The sequence below is a fragment of the Heterocephalus glaber genome, unplaced genomic scaffold (genome assembly GCF_053883595.1).
Source record: "Heterocephalus glaber isolate CG9 unplaced genomic scaffold, H.glaber_assembly_v1.0 deba00001457, whole genome shotgun sequence".
Taxonomy (NCBI): Eukaryota; Metazoa; Chordata; class Mammalia; order Rodentia; family Bathyergidae; genus Heterocephalus; species Heterocephalus glaber.
In genome coordinates, this window is record NW_028258305.1 from 24,152,210 (window position 1) to 24,177,792 (window position 25,583).

A 25,583-nucleotide genomic window follows, 5' to 3' on the forward strand; every position below is an offset into this window, starting at 1 on the left:
TCCCATGAAAACCATAAAGACTCTGGACCACGCAGCCCCATGCTGCCTCCTGACTCACCTTGTGCTTCTCCACATGACCCAGCCTGGGATCTGTGAGTGTAAAACTCTTTCATGGTAATCATTTCTGTGTCTCTGTACCTTTCTATACCTGATTAAAACAAATTCTGGCTACAATTAAATACCCCGTCGTATTTTTTAAAATTCAATAGGTAGATTCCAATGTAAATCTGGAAGAATGAATGTGAACAGTCCAAAACAAATTTGAAGAGATGAATGAGAAGGAAACTGCCTGATCAGAAATTTTAAAAAAAACTATAAGCATATAGAAAATAAAGCAAAAACTGACAAATCAGTGAGACACAGTAGAACATCCAGAAAGACACACTTACATATATGGGTATATTATATGATAAAGATTGTATTTTAGAGCAGTAAAAATTAACCATTTAATACATTTTGTTTGAGTAAATGAATAACTATACAGAAAAAAATTAATTTGGAATTTTCATATCATATGTAAAACTATCTGATATTATAACAGAATAAAATGTGTTTTTTATTAATGTATATTTGTGATAAATAATAGTTGCGTTCATTTGGGGAATTGATTTCTATATCTTGGTCATTTTCCATCCCTTTACCCTTCTCTCCTATCTCCTTTCCCCAGATACCTTTTGCCATCCTTTAAAAGTCTGCCTCCTTGCATCCTATCATCTCTCCTTTTTGTTACTCTTTAATTTACTTATATTTGGAGTTTCTCATATAAGAGAATCTATGCAATGTTTAACTTTCTGTGTCTGACTTACTTTGCTTAACATTATGGTCTCAAAAACCATCCATTTTCCTTCACATGACAGGACTTCTTTTTCTTTGTGGATGAATAATGTTCAATTGTGTATAAATACCACATTTTCTTTACCCTTGATTGATGAGCATCTAGGTTGCTTCCAGAGTATATCCATTGTGAACTGTGCTGCTATAAACAAGGGTACCCATGTATCGCTATAGTATGATGTCTTTAACTTTCAAAAATATACCTAGAAGGAAAATGGCTGGATCAAATGGAATTTCTATTTTTATATTTTTGAGGAATCTCCATGCTGATTTCCAGTGGTTAATAATAGTTTACACTCCCACCAATAATGTAGGCAGATTCCTTTTTCCCTACATCCTGGTCATGATTTGTTATTTTTTGTGTTCTTGATGACAGTCATTCTGCCTGAAGTGAGCTGAAATCTCAGAGTTTTCTTCATTTGCATTTCCCTCATGGCTAAAATTGATGAACATTTTTTCATGTGCTTATTGGTTATTTGCACTGCCTTTTTTTGGAAAGCATCTATTCAGTTTGTTTGCCTATTTTTTGATTAGGTCATTTGTTTGGGGGGATCTAATTTTTTTATTCCTTTTTATATTCCTGATATTAGTCCTCTGTCAGAAGAGTAGCTGGCAAAAATTTTTTCCCATTCTTTAGGTTCTCCTCACTGTGTTGATTGTTTTTTTGCTGTTGAGAAGCTTTTTGATTTGATATAGTCCCATTTATTGATTCTTGATATTTCTTGTGCTATTGGAAGTCCTTGTGTTCGGGAAGTCCTTGCCTGTGCCTATGTCTTCAGGTACTATCTTTCAGCAATTTCAACTTTCTATTTTTGTATCTATAGATCTTTGATCCATTTTTATTTATTTAGTACAGAGTGGGACATATGAGTCCAGTTTCATTCTGCATGTGGATAACTAGTTTTCCTCCATCATTTGTTAAAGAGGCTAGCTTTTCTCAAGTGTATGTTTTTGGCCCTTTTGTAAAACATCAGATGGCTGGGGTTGTTTCTTTGTCTTCTATTCTATTCTATTGGTCTATATGTTTATTTTTGTGCCAGTACCTGCTGTTTTGTTTCTATAGCTTTGTAAAATAACTTGAAATCTGGAATTGTGATGCCTACTGCTTTGCTCTTGTTGCTCAGAATTGCTTTGGATATTCAGTGTCACTTCTGGTTTCATACAAATTTTAGGATTGCTTTTTCAAGTTCTGTGAAGACTATTGTTGGCATTTTAATAGGGATGTATTAAATCTATATATCACTTTTGGCAATATGACCATTTTAATGTTATTAATTCTGCCTATCCAGGAACAGGGGTGTCTTTCCATTTTCTTACATCCTCTTTCTTTCTTCAGAGTTCTATAGTTTTCATTACAGATATCTTTCACCTTCTTGGTTAGGTTAATTCCTCAGTATTTAATACATATATATTTTTTGAGACAGAGTCTCACTGTAATTCATGCTGGCCCTGAACTCACTATGTAGCCCAGACTGGCCTCAAAATCATGGCGATCTTCCTGCCTCAGCCTCCCATGCTTGGCTCATCAGTATTTAATTTTTATGGAAGCTATCATAAATGCATTTGTTTTCCTGATTTCTTTCTCCAGTGGGCTCATTATTGGTATAGAGGAACACTATCGGTTTTTGTGTGTCAATTCTGTATCTTGTCTTTTTGTTTTTAAATACATTTCGTCTGAGTAAATGAATAGCCATACAGAAAAAAAATTAATTTGGAATCTTTATATCACATGCACAACTAAATTCCAGGTGGAATACAGAATCATATGTTTATTATAGAAATATGTGAAGAAATTTAAGAAGTGTTATTATGATCTTATGATGGGGATGGACTTCCTGAACAAGGTAAAAAAGCCAAAGGCCTTAAAGGAAGACTGCAAGAGAATGTTAAAGGATAAGATAGCTAGGGGAAAATATTCGAAGCACACACTCATGCCTTATTTCTCGTGATTCTCAAATTTTAATCCGGATAGATTAGGCTGGCCATTTACTAAATATACAGTTTACCTCCCTACAGCCTCGTGGTTGCTCACATTCCTCTTCATTTTATACAAGCTGAGACCTTTTTGGTTCTTTGAGGCTTATCTCAAGTATACCTTCCCTGTGAAATCTTACCTTAAGTTCCCTCTCAACTGCCTCCAGGCAAAAAATAATCTATACAGTACTTATGAATTCCTATAGCGGTTTTGTTCATCTTAGAAGTTCTATTACAAAATAAGGTCTTAACTTACCTTAGTTCATCTATTATGCTTAAAGCTTACTAAAGACCTAGAATGGGTCTCATTTGTTTTTATGTTCTTCACAGCTCTTTTTTCCTCCTTCTTCTCCTCCTCCTCTTTTTCCTTTCTTTCTTTCTCTTTCTCTCTCTTTCTCTTTTTTCTTTCTTCTTCTCTTTCCCTTCTTTTCCCTTTATTCCTTCTCTCCCTTTCTCCCTCCCTCACTTCTTTCTTTCCTTCCTTCCTTCCTTCCTTCCTTTCTTATTGGGATGGGGTCTTGCTATGTTGCCCAGGCTGGCTTTGAAGTCACAATCCTCCTGCCTCAGCTTCCCAAGTAGCTCAGATTATTGTCATATCCTACCAGGCATGCCCAGCTTCTCTGCTTCTTCTACAGAAATATTTCCCAAACAGGAATATATACTACTAGTGGTACACACAATAGGTGAACCGTTTTTATTCTAATATATTGGTGATATATAAGAACACTGTATTCTATATATAGGAAGTAATGTTTGTTCTATTTCAGTAGTGATTTTATATGTTCTTATATTTGGGGTTGGGCATGTAGTTCAGAGTAGAGCATGTGCTTAGCATGTACAAGGCCCTAGGTTTAATCCCCTAGGTTTGTTTTTTGAAAAACAAACAAACAAAAAAGAACTAAAGAACTTACAATAACTAGGTGTTTCAAGCCAAAAAAAAAAAAAAGAGGGTTAAAACAAAAATTAATATGACACCAGCACAAACAACAAAATAAAAAAAATAGATATATGGATCATAAAAATTAAAAACTTTTGCCCATCCAAAGATATTCTTAACAGAGTAAAAAGTCAACGCATGAAACAGAAGAAAGTATCTGTGACTCATATCCCTGTTAAGGGATGAATACCAATAATATATAAAGAACTACTACAACACAACAATGAAAAAGTAAATAATCTAATTTTTACAAAACTGGACAAAGGACTTGGGTAGATATTCCTCCAAAGAAGAAATACAGATGGCCAATGACCACATGAAAAATATTTAACATCACCAATCATTAAGAAATGCAAATCAAAACCCAGTGAAATACTACTTCATGTCCATTAAGGATGGGTATAATAAAAAAACCCCATAAAAACAAGTTTTGCTAAGGGAGTAGATAAATTAGAACCCTTATGCATTGCTTGTGGGGATGTAAAATGACCCCACTTCTGTGAGAAACAGTATGTGCAAAAATTTTTTGAAATAAATATTAAATGACTATATTACATAGTAAGTTCACTTCTAACTATATATGTAAAAGAAATATAAGCAGAAATTCCAACAGATACTTTTACACTCACATTCACAACAGCATTATTCACAATGCCTAAAAATAGAAACAACTCAATATCCATCATTGGATAAATGATTGAAAAGAATGTGTATATACATACAATGGAATAATTTTTTTTTTGAGACAGGGTCTCACTATGTAGTTCTGGCTGGCCTTGAACTTACTAAGTAGTGCAGACTGTCCTCAAACTCATGGCAATCCTCCTGTCTCTGCCTCCTGAGTGCTGAGATTACAGGTGTGCACCACCACATCCAGCTATAATGGAATAATATTCACTCTTATAAAGGAATGAAATTCCAACACATGTTAAAATCCAAATAAACTTTGAAGACATTAAATGAAATAAACCAGTCAATAAAAGACAAGTATTTTATAATTCCACTTAGAAGAAATTCACAGAGACCAAACTACAATAGTGGCTGCCAGGGACTAGAGAGAAGGAAGAATTTGGAGTTATCATTTAATGGATAGAATTTCAGTTTAGGGAGATGAAAACATCCTAGAGATGGATGGTACTGACAGATGCACGGCAGTATGAATACACTTAATGCTACTGAACTGTACCCTTAAAATGGTTTAAAATTAATTTTTCAATATTTTTCTTTTCAATTGACACTTAACAACAGTACATATTAATGGGGTATGATGTGATATTACAGGCATATAATATATAATGATTAGATTAGAGTTACTGGCATATCCATCACCTCAAACATTTATCATTTCTTTCTGTGAAAAAATCTGTTAGGTGTTTTGAAATATACAAATAACTTTACAAATCACTACACCTCTGTATCTGTTAAACCATCTTTTCTTTATTTCCCCTCCTATACTTGTTTCCCAGCTTCTATGGAGAGAGAAAGAGAGAGAGATCACAACAATAATGTTTTTAAATAGCAGAGGATTTGGCAATAATTCATGTAGGTAGTTCATAAGTGACAAGTCAAGCACAATGTTCTAAAGAATTATTTCATAGGTTAATATCATCTCAAGTATAAGTTCTGTAAGTCATTTTTTTCTTTTTGCTTATACCGAAGATTCTATATCAAAGAATGCCTTGAACAATGCTATACACATAATACTGGTCATGAATTATTGTAGAAATAAATGACACTCACTACCCATATGGATTTATAAAGTACTTACTTTTTTTTTTTGGTACAGGGGATCAAACTCGGGACCTTGTGTGCACGAGGCAGGCGGCAGAACTACTGAGCTAAATCCCCGGCCCAAAGTACTTACTTTTTATTAAGCCCTAGAAACAAGAAAGTACATAGGATTGCTAAGTATAGGTATTATATTACTAAAAAAATTATGATTCCCACCTACTCCAGTGAAAAGAGCAAAGTAGATTAAAATTAAGACAGTGTTTTAGTTTCATTTGCATAGATTATTTACTTGAACACATATTAAAATCTAAGTAAAATCTGATTTCAAATATTATTCCCACAGGACAAATTCTTTCCTCCTTCAAGCTTTAAGAAAATGTCTTCTTTTCTACCTTACCCCTACAAAATTCTATGTGGAAAAAACAAAACCCTCTGTTGAAGATCATACTTTTCTAATCTCTATACACATTGCACTTTTTATTTAGAGTAATCTCTTAAAATGCCTTACATGATAAAAAGGACTGGATTTTAAACATCAACTCTAGTTCCCCCAAAATAAAAGAGTGTATTAAACATGGTCTTGTTTCTTGATCCTTAACTCTCTTTCAACTTTGCCATATTCTGCATCTCATAAATTCAGATTATTTAACTTTTAATTCAAATGTTTTTATTGTTTTGGGTTTGTGGGATTGAGGAAGGGTTGTTTTGTTTTGTATAAAAAAGTGCCTAAACTAAACTAAAACACTGAAATACATTTTAGTTTTTTAAGCTAAAATGTGCAGTAATTATATGATATCCTACCAATCCCCAATGATCTTAAATCACAGTCCCCAAATCTGTATTTTTAAAAGTTAAGTGGGACCACATTATTTATACAATAGTACAGATTGTCTTCAAAACATCACATAGCCTGCTCTTTGTTAGGTTGTTTTCATATTTTCAAAAGAATTCTTCCTAACAAACTATCTAAAAATTAGGCAGTTTTGTTCAAGTTTGAAGAAACAGAACCAGATAAGAATAGCTATCAACATTCACAGTTTGTATCATACATTGCTCTTGTGATAAGCACCAATAACAACAACATTTATGTAGCACTACTATTTCTTCCCAATGTAAATGAGTAGATATCTCTTAGGATGAAATTCAGATAATACTATTTTTGTTAAGTTCCTAGAATGCAATTGTTTGAAAGAAGATGATAAATCTATTCCTCTAACAGATTTAGTATTGCCACAGGGATTTCATCAGAGTTCAGTCATAAATTAATTGCACAGTAGATTTATTCATCTATCATTCTCCCATAACAAGTCTGATCATGATTGCTTTGTATGCCTCCATTTGGCACATTGGGGTTTTATTCATTTAATAAGATTATTTATTAATCAGGCATTTATTGAATAGGCTTTAAAAGAACTCAATGAGTCTGATACAAATGCATTATATCTATCATTAGGATTATTTTTATTTCAGGTATTCATTTAAAATGGGCCTGATTGTATTTAGGGGAAACATTACTTATAACATAGATATTTTCGCTTAAGTACATTTATCCTAGCTTTATGAAATACTTGATATGGGGATAATCTTGTTAAAAAGAAAAAATTAACTATGTAGCATCTCTATGAATTTAGTATTTGGAGAAAAAAAACACTCCTAAATTAATATTTGATAAAGAAATAATCCTAGTTAAGAAATAAAATCCCCCTTGATCCAAATGGCAACTTAAAAAAAAAAGGTAACCAAGAACTATAAAAACTCCCCCCAGAAATAAAATCTGCCAATTGCTATAAAATCCACATCATTAGACTGATATGCCATTTTGCCTTATACTAGAGAAAAATTGTCATTGCAACAAAAAGCATTTTATGTGAGGACTAAATGAGTAATGACTGCACTTGAAGCTAATGCTCAGAGGAAATTGAGGAAAGAGGATTGGCGATGTCTGGGGCCTGGTCTCCCTTCAATAACTACACTCCCTGAACATTCTAACTCCCATCTATCATGCCAATCGCTACCTCCACAAAGACAGAGCACTGAGAGACTGGGAGAAGAGAAGCGATGAAAGATAAGAGAGAGGGCCAAAAAGGGAAACTGAAATTTGAGAGCTGGAGGAGATTCACAGAACTGCTGAGGGCAAGTAACAATAGTAACGTGTATAGATTGAGAATGTAAGGTTATTAAACAAAACTCTTTTTTTTTTTTTGGTACTGGGGATCGAACTCAGGTCCTTGCGCTTGTGCAGCAGGCAGCGAAACCACTGAGCTAAATCCCCGGTGCAAAACTCATTTTTAAAATAGGAAAAAAATGAAAATGACTCTCAGAATCATCCGAAATGAATATATTCCATTGGATTACATATGCAAATTCAGCAAAATAATTCCAAGAAAATAGCCATTCTTATAATAAGCCATAAGAGGCCTATGATATTTGCATCTTGATTTATATACCTTTGCCATGTGAGCAGAAATATTGCAAGCAACTGAACTTAGAACTTTTGAAAATGAAAAACGTTTATTTCAAAGCAGTGAGATGATATTATCACCAGTTATTAATAGTTTTCCTATTGAGTTGTCTCTAGGTACAATTGTTCCATGAATAAAAATCACAGGAGAGTATGATTTTTATTCATGAGGCAGAGTCTCTGGGAGCACATACATAATTTGGGACTCTACCTGTCTAGCATTATCTCAATCCCAAACTGAGATATGAGGGCTGGAACAATAAGGTGACATCCTGAGACAGCCTGGAGGCTGACATTCCCACTACCATCAACACAGCTATGCCAAGACCTCACCATTCTGCCTTAGAAATATGCCTGGATGCTTCCACATCTCCCCTCCACCACCTTCCTTCCTTCATGCCAGGTAGGATTTCTGCAGTAGCTTCCACCTGGCCTCTCAGAAACTACACCCTATTCTGGCCTTATTCTTTGACGCACTCTGTAACCAGGGGGTTCTTTAAAAAGCATCAAGCTGTACATATCACTTCCTCAGCTTTGCATGTTCAATCCCTCCCCATGGCTTTTAAGAGAAAGGTGAAAAATCCTGTCCTGGCCTCTGAGGCTCTGCACACTTTTGGCCCCTCCTTCCTCTCTTGTTTGGCCGACCTGCCCCAGGCAGGTCTTCTTGCTACCTCTAGGACTTGGCTCATGCTCTTTCTGCTATCTAACGTACTCTGCTACCCCTTTGCTGCTATCTCCAGTGCAGCCTTTAGATTTGGTAACTTACTTCCTCAGGAATGGGTCTTGATCATAGATTTTCTCATTATAATATCTGAGACCATGTTTATCACAATGTCAAGTAAACAATTAACCTCCATCTCTTCGACATACTCGTAAACTCTGTAAGGTCAGGAATGGCATTTTGTCTCATGAGTCTCCCCAGTGCTAAGTAAGCACTCAATAAATACATGCTGAATGGATGACCCCAAGATCCAAGATAGCAATAACTGCCAACTTTGACATCAGCTCCTATGGCTGTGCTATTGAAGAAACAGTGCCAATGATTTGATTGGTTCCCAAATGTTAGGATTTGCCAGAAGTTGTGTTACCGGGATGAGCCAGGACAAACAGACACAACTGCAGAAGAAACCGGACATAGAAGAGTGTCACATTGTATGTTCTTTCAGTTATCATCCTCCCCATGTCTGTTTCTGTCAAACAGCAAGTTTTGCTTCTAGAAAACAAGCTGATGGGGCCAGAGATTTAGCTCAGTGGTTCCATTGCCTGCCTCATAAGCGCAAGGTCCCGAGTTTGATCCCCAGTGCAAAAAAAAAAGAAAGAAAAGAATTGAGCTTTCTCCAAATGGGACCCTACTTCCATCAGTGCATTTTGCATGGAAACTGTTACTCCAAAATGTGTGTTGCATTGTTTCCCTGACTATTACAATGGATTTACACAGGAGAGAAGCATGGTATTTCAAGACTCTTCTGAATGAACATATTTTTTCCCATCACAGATGATAGCTGTTGGTTGGTGCTCAGGGCAGAAATATGAGTATCCCTGGTTGGCAAACACTGTGTCTCTGAAGAAGTCACCCACAGCTCTGTGGCATTTTAATATGCCACTGACTGACGATTAGATTGCTTATGTCACATAAGCCTGACAGAAGGGCAGAATTAATGTTAATTAGGACAATCTGAGAGTTCTTGTATAATCCAAGTCCCAAACATCACTTTTCAAAGACTTGCAGGAAAATTTCTGTTCTTCATTCCATCACCTTACTAATGCTATACTAGGAACACTAGATTTGACACTTTGTAACCAACCTATATGGGCATCTTTAGGTCACCTGAAAACTCATACGCAGAATTTGCTTCTGGAACACTGGTCCCTTAGGTAGCTATTCTTCCTCCTCAAGCTTCTGAATTTGGCTACACAATGACACTGCAGTTTGTGGCTTCTGCTACCAACAGGTATTTTGCCCTAGAACCGTATCTCCCTGAGCAGTGCTTACAAATTAAAGCCCATCTCTTAAATACACGTGTACATTAATCCTCATTATAAGCATAAGAAATGATGTCAACTGAGATATTTTTACATGTATGTTTTCAGTTTCTTTTCATTTTCTTTAATTAAAGGCAGCTTTTAACTGATTAGTCTTACATGATTCCTCAAACCACATCCACTCGTAAATGTCAAGTGGAGTTCTCAGATTGTCAATTGAAAGCCTAGATTTTAGATACTCCCACAGCTTCTTAAGCTCCTCCTTTCCTATGGCTGTTTATTTGTTTGTTTTAATGATGTTATCATGTTTTGCTGCTATGGTGAAGAGGGTTGCTCCATTCTTCCACCATCAACCAGAAGGCCCCACAGTGGCCTTGAGGTTGTAGGCCTATAAGACTGCCCCCATGTGGGTCAAACAATAGCTCATGTGGGACCCAGCAGCCAGACTGAAAAGAAATTCCAAATTCTGCCCCAAAGGACTAATTGAACTTAGCGATTTGTTCTTTTTCATGAAGAAATACTTGTAGTACCTTTTTGTAATACAACAATAAGCTACCATGTGGATTTCTGCAGAATTCTGGAAGAAAGCCAAAGCAACAATAGCTCGTTTTCTTTGGGAATAAGACCCGTATGTCAAAATTTATCTAGAAACTCAATTTGGCTTGCTGCTTCATCACGCTAGGAGAATAACTACAAAATTATATTACTGTTCATTATGTCCAGGGGGAATCCCAATTTATTATTATTCATGCCAGGGTAATACAGTAGCCCCAGCAATGGCTATTGCTGTATGGAGATGTGCCAGTCTCATAACAGTTATGAGTGGATCATAATACTATACTTGGTTTTTACATGATGTTTAATTGACATGAAATATTCAACAGTCAGTAGAGATAACTTGTAATCCTTCATTTCTTTCTACCCCATCTAATTTACCAATAGATCTGTAGGCCATATACACACACATGTGCACTTCCACACAAACACATGTGACAGAACAATACCAGATGGCAAACTGTCTCTGTGTGAATAGAGCTTAAATAGCATTACCAACCTTAGAGAATTCAGCCTTTCTATTTATTTTTAAGGTTGAAATGGTAATATCTGGGGCATTACCAGGAATTGATCACTTACTAATATGACAATGCAGAAAGTTTGAAAAATGGTGATTTGGGTTGTACATACAATCACCTAGACTCTGCAGTGATGGCGAACCTTTTAGAACCTTCAGTGATAAAAACAGCCTGCTGAGGCACAAGTGTCATAGATTTGCCACCACTGAGTCCTAGAGAACTTCTTGTTGCTGTTGCTGTTTTGCTTTGTCTTTTGTTTTTTTTAATTCCAGTTGCAAGCCATACTCCAGCTCACTTTTATATCAGATTTTCTACAGTGGGATTCCAGCATCAGTTTTGCTTTATTTTTAAAGCTCCTTGAGTTAATTCCAATGTACAACCCAATTTCACAAGAAGTGCTTCAGGATTTATGTTTTAAAGAGTAAGTATGAGTTTAAGTGGTATTCAACTATGGAATCCCCAACTCATCACTTGTGGAAAGGATCTAAAGGTTATCTTGTGTAATATACCCACCTTTTCCAGAAGAGAGAGGAAAACCTAGAAATTTCAAGTGACTTTCTCAGTGGTCTCAACAAATTTTTGGTAAAGTTTTACACCTACATCGTCCTGCTCCGATCCAGTGTTCTAAGATACCAATTGTCTCACTACCTCTTTTTTTAGGTTTTATGTCTTTTTCTGATTATTTTCTGGTCCTATTTATTTATTTATTTATTTTTGGTACCAGGGAACGAACTTGGGACCTTGTGCTTGCAAAGCAAGCGGCAGAACCACTGAGCTAAATCCCCAGCCCTTCTGGTCCAATTTATTGATACAATGTTCATGGGTAAAAATGTTTGAAGGTATTGCCTCTGCTATAATACGTGAATATAAATTAAAGTTAAATCACTTGAGTTGGGATCCCTTTGCTCAGGTAGGAAATATGAGAGATGCTGAGATGGGCCAGAGAAAGTCTTCCCTGGAGAATCTTCAGTCTAACAGAAAAAATGAAGATGAGACACACATGACTCTGAAACCAGAAAGACCTCATGAGGAAACTGGACAGCACTGGAAAGTTCTCCTAGGACTATGATTTCATCTTGCACAACCCCAACAGTGATCAGTGAGGTGTCTTAGTTCACAATTCACTTATAAATAATGGTGGATACTTACATAGAGGCAATGATAATACAAAGTCCAACTAAAAATTATCCACTCAGAATAAACTTTGACTCAACTAATGTGAACAGGATCACAACTGTATGAATAATGTAAAACTACTGATTCTATATTCTCCCTTTATATTATTATCTGTACTATTTTCTCTCATGAGACAGGATCAGAAGAACAAAGGATTATGCACATCATCCACTGTTATGGGTTGGGTCTAGATGTCCCCCCAAAGCCTCATGTGGTCATAGGAGGGGCTTTTGCAGAGGTGGCTGAATCTAGAGTGTGTGATGCTGGAATTAAGGGTGTTTGATTACTGAATCAGTACATTGATTGGTTTGGCAGCACCTTCATCCCGGTAGCCTGGATACAATATAAGGGACAGAAAGAGGCTGTCTTTTCCCTTGCTACTTTTGCTATCTTCTGCTTGCCATGAACTGTTTCTCCTCTGCAAGGCCTGTCTGCCATGCTACCCTGCCTTGGAAGTGGCCGACTATGGACTGAAACTTCTATAAACTGTGAGCTAAATAAACCTTTTCCCCTTTAACTTTGGGTGTCAGGTATTTTGTCTCAACAATGTGAAAAGTAACTAAGACATCCACATGATGAAATGAAATACAGCTATTAAAACAATATTGTAGGACAATACTCATAGTATATTCACAATGTTCACAGTATATTTTTAAATTAAAAAGTCAGATTATAAAATAGCATATGTAGTATATATGGCCTATTTTTTCAAAAGAAATATGAATTTTCATACACAACTGTGGGAAATATGTCCCAAAAAGTTAAGAGTAGATACCTCTAAGTAGTGGAATTATAGGATTATTTTTTATTGACACACAATGACTATACATAGCAGTGGGGTACAATGTGATATTTCAGTAAATGTATACATTGTGTGATGAGCAAGTCTAGGTAATTAGCATATCCATTACTTCATTCAGTTAACATTTCTTTGTAGTAAAAACATTCAAAAACCTTTCTTCTAGCTGTTTAGAAATATACAATATGTTACTGTTAACAATCATCAGCTACTGTGTACTTGAGCACCAGGATTATTTTTATAAGAAAAATATTTTAACTTAATCTCTCAGCCCTATTTTTTTCTTCTGTAAAATAGGAATAATACTAGTTTCAGGACAGAATTGTCATTTAGATCAAATGATATGTCTTTAAAACAGAAAAAAAAAGTTTGTATATTTTGAAATGCATACTTTATTACTTTATCCATATCCTACCATTGACACCAACATCACAGTACTGATGGATCCGAATCCTCTTAAGCACGGCAGGCAGATGGTGATATGATATTAAGAGCTTGGCTTCAGACACATGCAAATCCTGGCTTACTCACTACATGACCTTGGCCAAATTACTGAACTCCTCTAAACCTGTTTCCTCATCTATGAAATGAAAATAATGACACCTACTTCAATGGCCATTGTGAGGATTAAATGAGTAAATATTTGTACCTGGCATGTAGCAGAAGCTCATAAAGTGTTAGCTATCATTGTTGTCAATGGCTATGCTGCTGCAGCATCCATGACTTTGTTGCCACTTGTCTTAGACCCCAGATACTGCTTTCTCTGTATGGAGAGCTTAGGCTAGCAAATTGAAAAACTCCTGATGAGGGATATAATTCATCTCCTAAAGGGAGCATGCTTAAAAAACAACTGGCTGAACTGATTGAGAGAGAATGCGAACATTAATAAAAAGGAACAGAAAGACATATGAAGATGTATAATGGGAAAGGTCATGTAATAGTTAACTGTCAACTTGAATAGGAAACACCCAACTAGGGCTGGGGATTTAGCTCAGTGGTTCTGCTGCCTGCCTCGCAAGCGGAAGGACCTGAGTTCGATCCTCGGTACCAAAAAAAAAAAAAAAAGAAACACCCAACTAAATTGGATCAGCATAGCTCTGACTGTGGCTGAAAGGATTTATTAAAGACAGAGGACCCACCTAGGGAGGACTGTCACCTGAATGGTATAAAGGGGAAACAAAGAAGGAAGTTTCTGTTTCTTTGAAGGAGCTCCAGTCTTCACCTTCACCTTGGACATCATCTTCTGGCTCCAAGCACAGATCCTTCAGCCTCCTGATACAGACCTGCATGGGACACTACAGTGAGCTCCAGGCCTTCAACTGGATCCTTTGGGTCTCCAGCGTGCAGACGGACCTTTTGGCACTCTTCCACACCTGACTCTGTAGGAGGCCATTGTAAGCCAATCTTGTAAATTCTTATATACTTTTATATCTTGCATTAAATCTGTTTCTCTAGTAAGAACTGACTGATACAGGTCACCAGAAGAAAATAACAAGCCAGGTGAGGTGGTGCACACCTGTAAGCCCAGTACTTGGGAGGCTGAGGCAGGAGGATCACCATAAGTGTGAGGCCAGCCTGGGCTACATAGTGAGTTCACGGCCAGCCTGAACTACATAATAAGACCCTGTCTCAAAAAACAAATAAACAAACAAACAAAAAAAATCAAGGAAAAGAAAGTCAAGGTCCATTACATGGGGATGAATAATAAGTAAATTGTACGTTCAAAGCATATTCATTCACATGAAAATCAAACACAAAGGAGCAAAAAGTAAAGATTATAAAAGGAAAATACCAGTGGTGGTCTTTAGGCATATGCATATGATAACCACTAGCCAGATGGAGAATTGAGATGACTGGTTTCTAAATCTAGATATAAAATTGACATTTTAGTAGATGTCGTAATGAGGCAGTGCCTCACTTCACCAGACTTATGCTGCAAAGTTGGCAGGAGCCTATAAAACAATGTAAGAAAGGCTAAATTCCAGAATGCCAAAGCCTATAAAAAGAAGATAAAATAATAAAGACTATATAAAGGTTGTCTGGAACAAGAAGACAAACAAGAACATTACAGACCCAGTAATCAGGATATGTGATGTAACAGCAAAGGGTGATGCGAAGCCTGCAGTACTTAACAATTCCTTTTTTGTTCTGATTTAATTTTCTGTCTGGAAAGGGTAGAATAAGAATCAAAAAGAGGAACTCAAAGCCCCATCTAAGATGTAAGATAGTAACAAACAGCAGGATGTCACTTCAGGTAAATTCAAGTTTGCAAGCTTAGACAAATTACAGCCCAGAGAACTGGAAGAACTTGAAGAATTGTGTGGAATCAATATTAGTAACTTTGAGACATCTCAAAGAAAAGGGGAATTTTCAGGATAATGGACATGAGCATAGGCTTTTTTTAGATTTGTTTTTTTTTTTTTAAGTAAAAGTAGTGGGTCTAGTGACTGGTACCTGTAGACCCAGCTACTTAGGAAGCTGAGGCAGGAGGACTGCTTAAGTCCAGGAGTTAGGGACTAGCCTAAACTACAGAGTGAAGTACCATTTCAAACAAGCAAAAGCAGATTAGGTGTAACAATAGCCCAAAGAGTTTAACTATCCTACCATCTAAACTATAGATATTAATAAATGAAAATGTGTCAAATACATTTCATACCTTTTTTCCCTCTTTAGTCAGATCAAATAGGCTATCATTACAATATCATTACAATGCCACAGAATATATCTTAATTTCAAAAGGGCACCTTCCAAAGCCTCAGGAAGATCCTTTCAGACAAGATCAAGAATTAGCCAGGTTAGGTGATGGTTGTCCAGCTTGTCTTAGCAGAAACTCTTCCAATAATGTGTACAGATTTGCCTGTTCAAAAATTTTATCAACACCTTTAAAGAGCTTTCAAAGGTAAACTTATCATATTTTCCAATAGCCAAAGCAAGATTAGTTAATAATCTGGGTGGTAAAGAACAATGTGAGTTGATTTTAAATGGTATAAAAACAAGTTTAAAACCAGTATTCTTCAAATTCAAATGAAATTGAACAGTTAGAAATATAAATAAACTTATTTATCAGTCCCAAAAGAAATCCTTCTACTCTGTTGGTGGGAGTGTAAATTAGTTGAGTCACTATGGAAATCAGTATGGAAGTTCCTTTAAAAACTAAAAATAAAACTATCATAAGTTATATCCAGATATATCACTCCTCAGTATGTACCTGCAAGAATCAAAGCCAGCATGCTATATAGGAACCTGCATATCCATGCTTATCAAGGGACTATTCACAATAGCCAAGTTATGAAATGAGCTTAAGTGCTCATCAGTGGATGAACACACTAGGAAAATGTGGAATACATACACAGTAGAATATTATTCAGCCATAAAAAGAATGAAATGATGTCATTTGTAGGAAAATAGATGGACTGGAGGTCATCATGTCAAGTGAAATAAGCCAGGCTCAGAAAGATAAGTATCACATATTTCTCTCATATGTGGAATATGGGAGCTTTGGCATGAAAGTAGAAAGGAAACTGTAAGAGAAGAGGAAGGAATTGGAGTAGGGAAAGAGAAGAATGGGGAAGGGTGATGGGGGGATAGATATGATAAAAATGCTTGTATGAAAAGGTCACAATAAAACTAATTCTGTATAATTCATATGAACTAGTGAAAAATCAAATTCCATGTAAAAATTGAAGAAGATTTAGTTTACTGGCAGTTCAAATAAAAAATATGGTGATTTTCAATGGTCAAAAAGTGCCAGCAATTCTTGTCTGTTTGTTTGTTTTGGTTTGGTTTGGTTTTATTGAGATTTGGTCTCACTATGTAGTTCAAGCTGGTCTTGAACCTGTGCAAGACATGTCTTTCAAAGCAATGACAGATTTGGTAGACAAGTGGGTAAAAAGTCATAAAACTGCATTCAAACACTTTGTGGGCTCTCATGAAAGCACTGTGGTGCTCTACAGAGCAGAACAAAGGGCACATGTTAGAACAGGGAGAGACAGTTGGGCTTGTTGTGAAGGGCATTTCCTTACACCTGCTGTAGTTTAGATGTGTGCTACCTCACAAGGCAGGCACTTCCTCTCAGTGAAGGTGCCCACAAATCTGTCAAATGCCATAGGAGGCACTCTTCCCTTGGAGGGAAGCTGGATCAGATGACTATGCAGCCCCTTTCAACACCATCATCCTATGAGTCTGCAAATTGCACATCCTAACTCAACACCATCTCTAGACAGTGCCTCTAATCCAATGTGCTCAAGTTGGATGGCTGTAGTGACATAAGCCTTTGAAGAATCATCTGTTGTAGACACTGAAAATTAATGAATGAGTCTCTCTGAACCTTGTATATTGAAGCCGGACTTCTGCCTTAGGAAACATCATTTGAGGCTATTACAGAAGATAAAAGCATTCCCTGTATCCTCCCTATATGTAAAGTGGCCCATCATGAGGTCTAAACTTAGCAAGCACCATGAAAGTTGTGACAGTTCAACGGAGCTCAGAGAAAAGCTGGCAGTAGTACTGCAGGTGATCATCCCAGGGAGAAATGCATTACTTGAGTTTTCCTTTAAGGCCAGTCAGGGTCCTGCTCACAGACACTTCAAATCAACTGACATGTGGGGTGGGCAGTGGGGGGTAACCTAAAGTGATAGAGAGTTTTCCAGCTCTATATCAGTGCTCTCCAGCAATGACTAATCTAATTCTCAAACTTCTTCCTTTGTCTCTCCTTTATATTTTAAATATAGCAACACAGAATGGAAAAACCTAGAAAACTATGAAAAGTGTTTTTCAAAAAATTGTCTCTCCACATAGAGTGATTGCCTGCTGGTAACAAGTAAATGGACAGTGACTCAGAAATGTGGTATTAGGAGCTGGGGATGTAGCACAGTGGTAGAGTGGATCCCTAGCAAGTGTGATGCCCTGGGTTCAATCCCTAGCACTGCTTCGTTCTCCTCCCCTATCCAGAAAAAGAAATATGGTGCTAACCATCATTTCATTATTTAAAGACTTTCTTCTCAAAACTTTCTTAAAGAGATGATTACTATTGTTTCTGTTCTATATATGGAAGAAGGGAAGAAGGGAGAAAGGAACAGAAAAGGGCAGGGAAGGAGAAATTTGTTTAGGGTATTCCAGCAAGTCAATATCAGGACACCACCACCAGATCTTCCAATTAATATTCTCCTTAAAAAAAGGATTGCCCTCAAACAAACAAAAAGACTGCCCTTATATTGCCACAAAATTAAGCGCCTTATTAAGCACTGTTTGGTATTGCTTCCTATTTGTTTCATGTGTTAATCTTCAGCATTTTCGTATGTTTCCTTCAGTGAAGGAATACATTAGCATTTAAACATCAGCAGAAAAAAAAAATCTAGAAGAAGACCAGAAAATGCTCACAGTGCTTACCTTTGAATGCTATCCTCTCACAAATCTACAAATAAGATTAAAGTGATACCAGAAGAAGGATTATTACCACTATTACTTCTGTTGGACACTTCTGTGGCAAATACCACTTCCAAACAAGATCATTCATTAGGAAAGATCCTGGGTCTAGGTAAATTAATAAACAAGGCATTTCCTCAATGACGCCAACCACAAAAGTGAGAGTCAGAAGAGGAACTTTCTGTGCTGCTGCATTCTTTAGGAAGGGATATTTTCTGTGCATTTTCTCCCTGAAATAAACTCATCTCCTCTATCTTATACTTATGTTTTAATAGTTTTTCACTTTGCAACAGAGATGCCAGCAATGACACAGACAGGTGTAACCCCTAGGGGCCCTTTCTACTGCCCCACGTCTTGACTTTCCTTTACAGAAAAGCCACACTTCCGCTCCTCCCATTCACTCACTCCCCAGCCCACTGCAATCTGGCTGCCACTCCTTATCCCCTCCTGCAAGCCTCTTTGGCCAAAATCAATAATGACTTCTTTGTTGCTAAATTCAATGGACATTTTTCTGTCCTCATCCTATCCAACAGCTCTGCAGGATTTGACATGGTTGACCACTCTTTCGCTCTTGAAAGTTTCTCCTCCCTGGTTTCTATGACAACACCTTCTCCTGATTTTTCTCCTCTCTGGGCATTAATTTTCAGTCTATTTCTCAAGAGGGGTTTTTTTGTTTGTGGTTTTTGTTGTTTTTTTTTTTGCTATTCCCACCTTTCAAATTAGTGATCACTAGGAATCTATCCTAAATTCTGTTCTTTTCTTTCTTTATTCCTCTTCTTAATATAATCTCACCCAGTCTCATGGCTTCATACCACATTCATTTGAAACTCTCAAATCAACTTCTCCAGCTGAGACCTCTCTCTTGACCCCCTAGACTTTCTCAACAGACAAACACCTGTTGAGGCAGCTCTTTTGACTGTCCCAAGGTCTTCACACACTCCAAATATCTAAAACAAAACCCACCAACCTTTCCCATCTCCACCCAAATCCATTTTTCCTGTACTCCCCACTTAAGCATTATCTGCTAAAGTAGCCAGAAACCTGGGAATCACACCCAATTCCTGCTTGCCCTTTATTCCATACTTTCTCAGTCACCAAATCCTAATAATCCTTCTTTTCCAGCTCTACCACCAATACTTCAATCATCTTTAATCAGAATTTTATCCACAGCCTCTGACAGACCTCTCTGCCTCCAGTCTATTCCCCTCTCCAATCTATCTTCCATACAAATATTGGTAAAATACAAATCTAAATATGTAAATCAGTGCCACGCAGGACTACTCACACAGAACCATTATCATCTCACTACTGCCCACTTCCCACTCTTTTCCAGCAGCTCCAAAACCACTCCTGTCGAGCCCTCTATCCTAGATTCCCCTGCTGGATTGATTCTATTTTCCCCACTTCTGCTCCAGCCCAAACTCCTTTCATCTGCTTACTTCCTACTGCTCTGTTCTAGTGACCTTATTCAATAGACCCTGAGGCAGATTGTATACCAAGCCCTGTTCTAAGGGTTTTATAAATATTAATGCATTTAGTGTGCATAACAACCCATGAAGTAGGTACCATTATTATTTTACTTTTACAGATGAAAAACTAAGATACAAAAAAGGTCAAGTAACTTGTCCAAGGCCACACAGCCAGTGAGAGGCAAAGACAGGATTCAATCTAGGTGATCTGGGTCTAGCTACCGTTTACTTCACCACTAGGAAGACCTGGTGCTCCCACTCTACTCAGGATATATTTCTATCCTAACACTTAACTGTTGGATTTTCCTACTCTCTTGTCATTGCTCCTATGAAACAGTCAGCTTCTTGAAGGTAGCAACTATATTTTTTTTCTTTGAATGTCTAATACTTATCCCAATAACTGCTACTGAGCAAACTGACATTAGGTATTTGGTCTGAAGTAGTGAGGTAGAAAACAAAATGAATATGAAAACATTTTTTTAAATTCTGAGATTCTCTATAACCCTTTACCTGCAAGTTACTTAATATTAATGGTAGAACACTGGAAAACCTGACAGGGGGATTATAAAACCAAAATACCCACCTAAACAATGAAAGTAACCAAAATACTATTACATCAAAGCTATTTTATGAGAGTAATGTCTTAAAATTTAAATTCATTAAACTCTCTCTCTTAGTAAATTATCCTTTTTATTTAAATATAAAGTTACAGTTAGAAATTCTGCTAGAGGCATGAAAATAATTTCATCATTTATTAGAGTGGAGTGGAAAAGGATACAACCATTGAATATCTTACCATCCAGCTATAAGTCACAAGAAATGGCATCCTCAAAGCATATTTCTGACTTGGAAAAAAAGCTTCATTCTGAATAAAAGAATGCCATGTCCTTTTCATGGATAAAACTATACATAACAGAGGTTAAAAAGTCAACCTGTCTTTTCGTATGTGTACTTAATCTCCTAATCCTTTCCCCTAGTATATTTGTCTGTTTTTTTCTAAAATCATTGCTGATTTTTCTAATGGCTATCAGAGGAAAAATCCCTGCCCAGAGGACATAAATTTATTCTGTCCCTAAAGCTGAGGATGAAAATCAAGTAGCCCAATGGTAAGAGGCCAGCTTTGTGGTTTTCATATCTCAGCTCTGTCATCATATACTGTGTGACTCTGGACAAATTACTTATCTTCTCTCTGCCTCAGTTTCCTCATTAGTAAAATAAGAATGACATTAGCAAAACAGTTGTGAGAATTAAATGAGATGATCCATATAAATTTCTTAGCATGGTTCCCAAAACAATAATTTTTTAATAAATGGAAAATTTTAAGTGAGATTCTAGGAACCATTACAGTGTCACCAGGTCTCAATATCCATGGGTTTCAAATCTGTGGATTCATCCAATAATAGGTAAAAAATATTTTTTAAAAATTGCATCTGTTCTGAACATGTACACCCTTTTTTCCTTGTCATGATAGTACAGTATAACAACTATTCACATACCATTTACACTCTAGTAAGTATTATAAATACTATAAAGTAATTTAAAATTTATGAGAGGATTGCATAGGTTATATGCAAATACTATGCCATTTACACAGGGACTTTAGCATCTGCAGCTTTTGGTATCTGCAGGGGTCCTAGAACCAATCCTCCAACGATACTGAGGGAAAACTCTCTATTTTGTATGAAAGGACCCCAGTTTTGTACAATTTCAGAATTTTGGAGTTGTTATATACTACAGAAATCAACAGGTCAAAGCCTCCATTTCTAGAGAATATCAAGCTTCAGGTAGGTAACTTGGCTCAGTTCACCTGGCTTGTTCATGAGAGAGTCAGGGTAAAATGAGTTTTTAAAAATACTTCCTCTCTTGAATTTTATTTAAAAAGGTTGGGCAGTGGTAATGGCTACAGACAAAATATCATTGCATACCACTGTGAACTTACCTCATTACATTTTGCCTTGAGTAAGCTAAACTGGTTCTTATATATGCCAAAATACCATTCAGGGAAGTTCTTTACTGCACAGAGGTAGGTCATTTATAGGCCTCAGTTTTGTCTTGTGTAAAATGGAAATAATATCATGTGATTTTCCACAGCTGTTGTGAAGATTAAATGAAGTAACACACACAGAACTGCTTAGCACAGTGTCTCACTGTGCTGTTCCAAAGTTTACTGGGCTGATAATGATCTCTATTCTTCCATGCAAATTCATCTATAGTGACATGAGTTTTCAACTAATCTTTTCCACTGCTGCCATTTAAAAAGCATTCTTTGGTTTAGAGCCCAGGATATTTTGAAGAAAGCACAGCCTCGATGCTAATGGACTGGCTGTGTTCCAGAATCTTTTTGTTGGAAACTCTCTCTTGCAACTGAATGCTAAATACAGATCACAGGTGACCCTGATAAAACTACTCAAGAAGGCAAATTTGACATCTTTCTTTGTTATGCATAAAACTCCAGGGAGCTTCAAGGCCCATTGGTAATGGCCAACAGAACACAAAGGGCAACATACACAATTCCCTTTAGAACCTCCAAATCTTCCAATATTATGCATAAGCCATCTGCTTAGAGTCACCTGGACAATGAGAATTTAAGTTCTTCATGCTCAAGTTTCTGGAGTAAATTTATGAATTCAATGAATGTGAATATAAGGCATACCCACCCATTGCGTGAAATTGTATGAACCCCTGCATCCAGTCCTTTGTCTCAGCAATTTATGAAAGAGAATAAAGTTCTTACAGATATGGGTTTCTGCCCCAATTAAATAAGACTGCATAATCATGTGATTAGATTACTGCCATGTATGCTACCCTGAGCTCTGGAAAACCACCTGGAATTGTGTGACTCAGCGGAATAGATAGCACTTTTTACAAAACAAAACACTGAAGAAACTGCTTTCAAAAGGTACTGACTTTCAGGTCTTGCAGGTTGTCATATATGGTATACAGGAATTTAGGTAGATGGACAATTTAAAATTTTACCACCAAGCCCCACTTTGGCAGTCTCATTTTTTTTTTTTTTTTGTACGGGGGATCGAACTCAGGACTTTGCACTTGTGAGGCAGGCGCTGGAACCACTGAGCTAAATTGCCGGCCCGGCAGTCTCTATTAATATGTGCAACAATTATACAGAACACCCACAGTTCCTTTGATCACTTGCAATAGTTGTCACTTATTCAAGCGTTTAGTGTTTCCTCAATCAATGTATGATGCAAAACATCATTAGTTTAATCCTAAATTATATAACAACTGGAAAAGAAGGAATGATAGGGTTTGATTCATCCAGAAACTGCACACTTTGGAGAATTCCTTGGTTCAAAAGTCAGTGGATAGACTCTCAACAGATATTATTTGGAAACTGTCTTCTCTCACATCTACCACAAGGAGATACAAAAAAAAAATAGAAGGAGCCTAGAAATTCCCTGGGTTCAGTGTTTCCTTAAGAGCCCAGCTTAGTACTAACCTTACAGAAGAATTCTATAATTGATTCAACTCTTTTACCATCTCCATATATGAAGCTTTCCATTTATACATTTCATATGTAAATGTACTGACATGGCTTTCAGTCTTAAAAATATATATGCTTATGTTCTTGGGCTGGTACTAGATCTTTATTAAGGAATTTCTGCAAATACGGCTTTCCTCACACAATCCTTTTCTGTCAGCTCCCTTCCCCTTCCCTGTTCACCTTCTAAAGTTACTTCTGATCTGGGCAGATCTGAATGAATCTCTCATATTTAAAAAATTCTAGAATCTAAAGCTAACCAGAACTATACATTGAATGAAGGAAGGATGGACATAACCCCATGACTTTTACCATGATCATGCTGGGTATGGACAAAAATATATGGTCAGAGTTCAAGAAGACCTATCTGTCCTTCTAGGATGAAAGTCCAAGAGGCAGAAAGATATACAAACATGGCATCAGACCTAGACTTACTGGAGTATGAAACTGGGGGTAGGGGGCTTAGGATAAGCCAATAAGTCAAAATATAATAATCTGCCAAGAAGTGTTAAAATATATGAGTAGTTCAAGAGGTTGTGGCAGGTGGTAAGACAGAAAAAACAGTTTTCCTGCTGTGCAAAAAGGACTCTTCTCTTCCCTTGGGGTGAATTACATTTGTCACTCATTGTACATTATCAGTGGTCTTAGAATTATAATCATAGTACTCTAGCAAAAAATCCCCCCAGGGCATGGGGACAGAGGTGTTTGAGAGCCCAACAAAGTGGGCACAGTTGGTCAACTAGTAAGAAAGTCTCTTCCAGTCAAGAGTTTCTGAAGACTGCAATCATTTCTTTCTGCAAATGAACAGAGAATATTTCCCTACAATAGAGAGAAAGGTTTAGTAGATGATTCAAAGGTGGATATATGCTTGAAAATAGAGAAAGGAGATTAAGTTTTTTTCTCATATAGGTGGAAGATAATGCAGAATTAGCATGACTCAAAGAAAGGAGGTATACAGGCTCTCTATTGACATGTAATGAATTACCACAAATTCAGCATTTTAACCAGGACCCACTTATGAGCTCACAGTTCAGTAAGTCAGAAGTCTATAAAGCATGCTGAGTTCTCCACTCAGGGTATCACTGGGCCAAAATGAGGTTGGTGACCAGGCTGAGTTTTCATCTGAAGGCTCTGGATAAAATCTGTTTGGAGATTCACTCTTACTGGCAGAATTTAGTTCCATACAATCATAGGATGGAGATCCACATATTCTTGCTGGCTGTCATTCAAGGGCCAATCACTGCTTCCAGAGCCATCCTCATTCTTTGCAAGTGGCTCCTTCTACCTTCCAGCCAGCAGGACCTTCTGCTTCCAAACTCTCACTTCCTCCACTTCTGACCTTTACACCCACATTTAAAGGATTCATGTCATTAGGTCAGGTGCACCCAGATAATCACCCTCCATTAAGGCCAATTGATTAAGAACCTTAACTACATCTGCAAAATCCTTCAGTAGTCCCCAGGCAGTATTTCTGAATGCCTGGGAGGTGTTATTCAGAAAGGATAAGAATCTTGGGAACTGTCTTAGATATTTGTCTATCATGGAACATACCTGTTATCAGGGTTTGTGATGTCATATGACAAAGATAGGCAAAGAATCAGTCCAACCAATGCATTTAAAAATGAGTGTGGGGTAATGGTAGAACTTTTAAGATTCCAGAGCCACAGAGAAATGTACAAGGGAAATATCTTTTTGTCTTAACTTCATTCTATGATATCTAACAGAGTAAAGAGGGAACCTGGAGCTGATTATCCCCATAAACTATGCTGATCTAAAGAAAGTACATAGGAGAGGACTAAGTAAATACTGTTGAATTAGAGAACTTGCTATAGGCTTAGGGCCTTGGTGGTGAACCTATGGCATGTGTGCTGCAGGGGGCACACAGACCCCTCTCTGTCGGCATGCAACCCAAGTTGCCCCAGACTATCAGAAGACCTGAGTGGTGCATGTGTTGCTCTCAAACTAATGAAGAATGAGCCAGGTTTGACAAATTATCAGCACGCACACAACAGCAAAGATCACATTAATTGTGCAAAAGCATGCTAAATGCAAACTTTTACCTTTCAATAAAAAGCTGTTTGCATCATTGGGAGTTCTGTTATTGTAGTTTTCTTTTAAGACAACAGATGTTGATGTATGAGTTGTTTGCTCTAAACTAAAACCTCAGTACTCAAGTTTAATTGCAGTGTTGGCACTTGATTTTGGGTTGCAATTTGGGGTCTC

General features: G+C 37.0%; 1 protein-coding gene across 4 annotated transcripts in view; it reads right to left on the reverse strand.

Annotated features, from left to right (window-relative positions):
• Window positions 1-25,583, reverse strand: part of Camkmt (calmodulin-lysine N-methyltransferase) — a 442,726-nt gene that overhangs the window by 205,592 nt on the left and 211,551 nt on the right. The window lies entirely within an intron of this gene.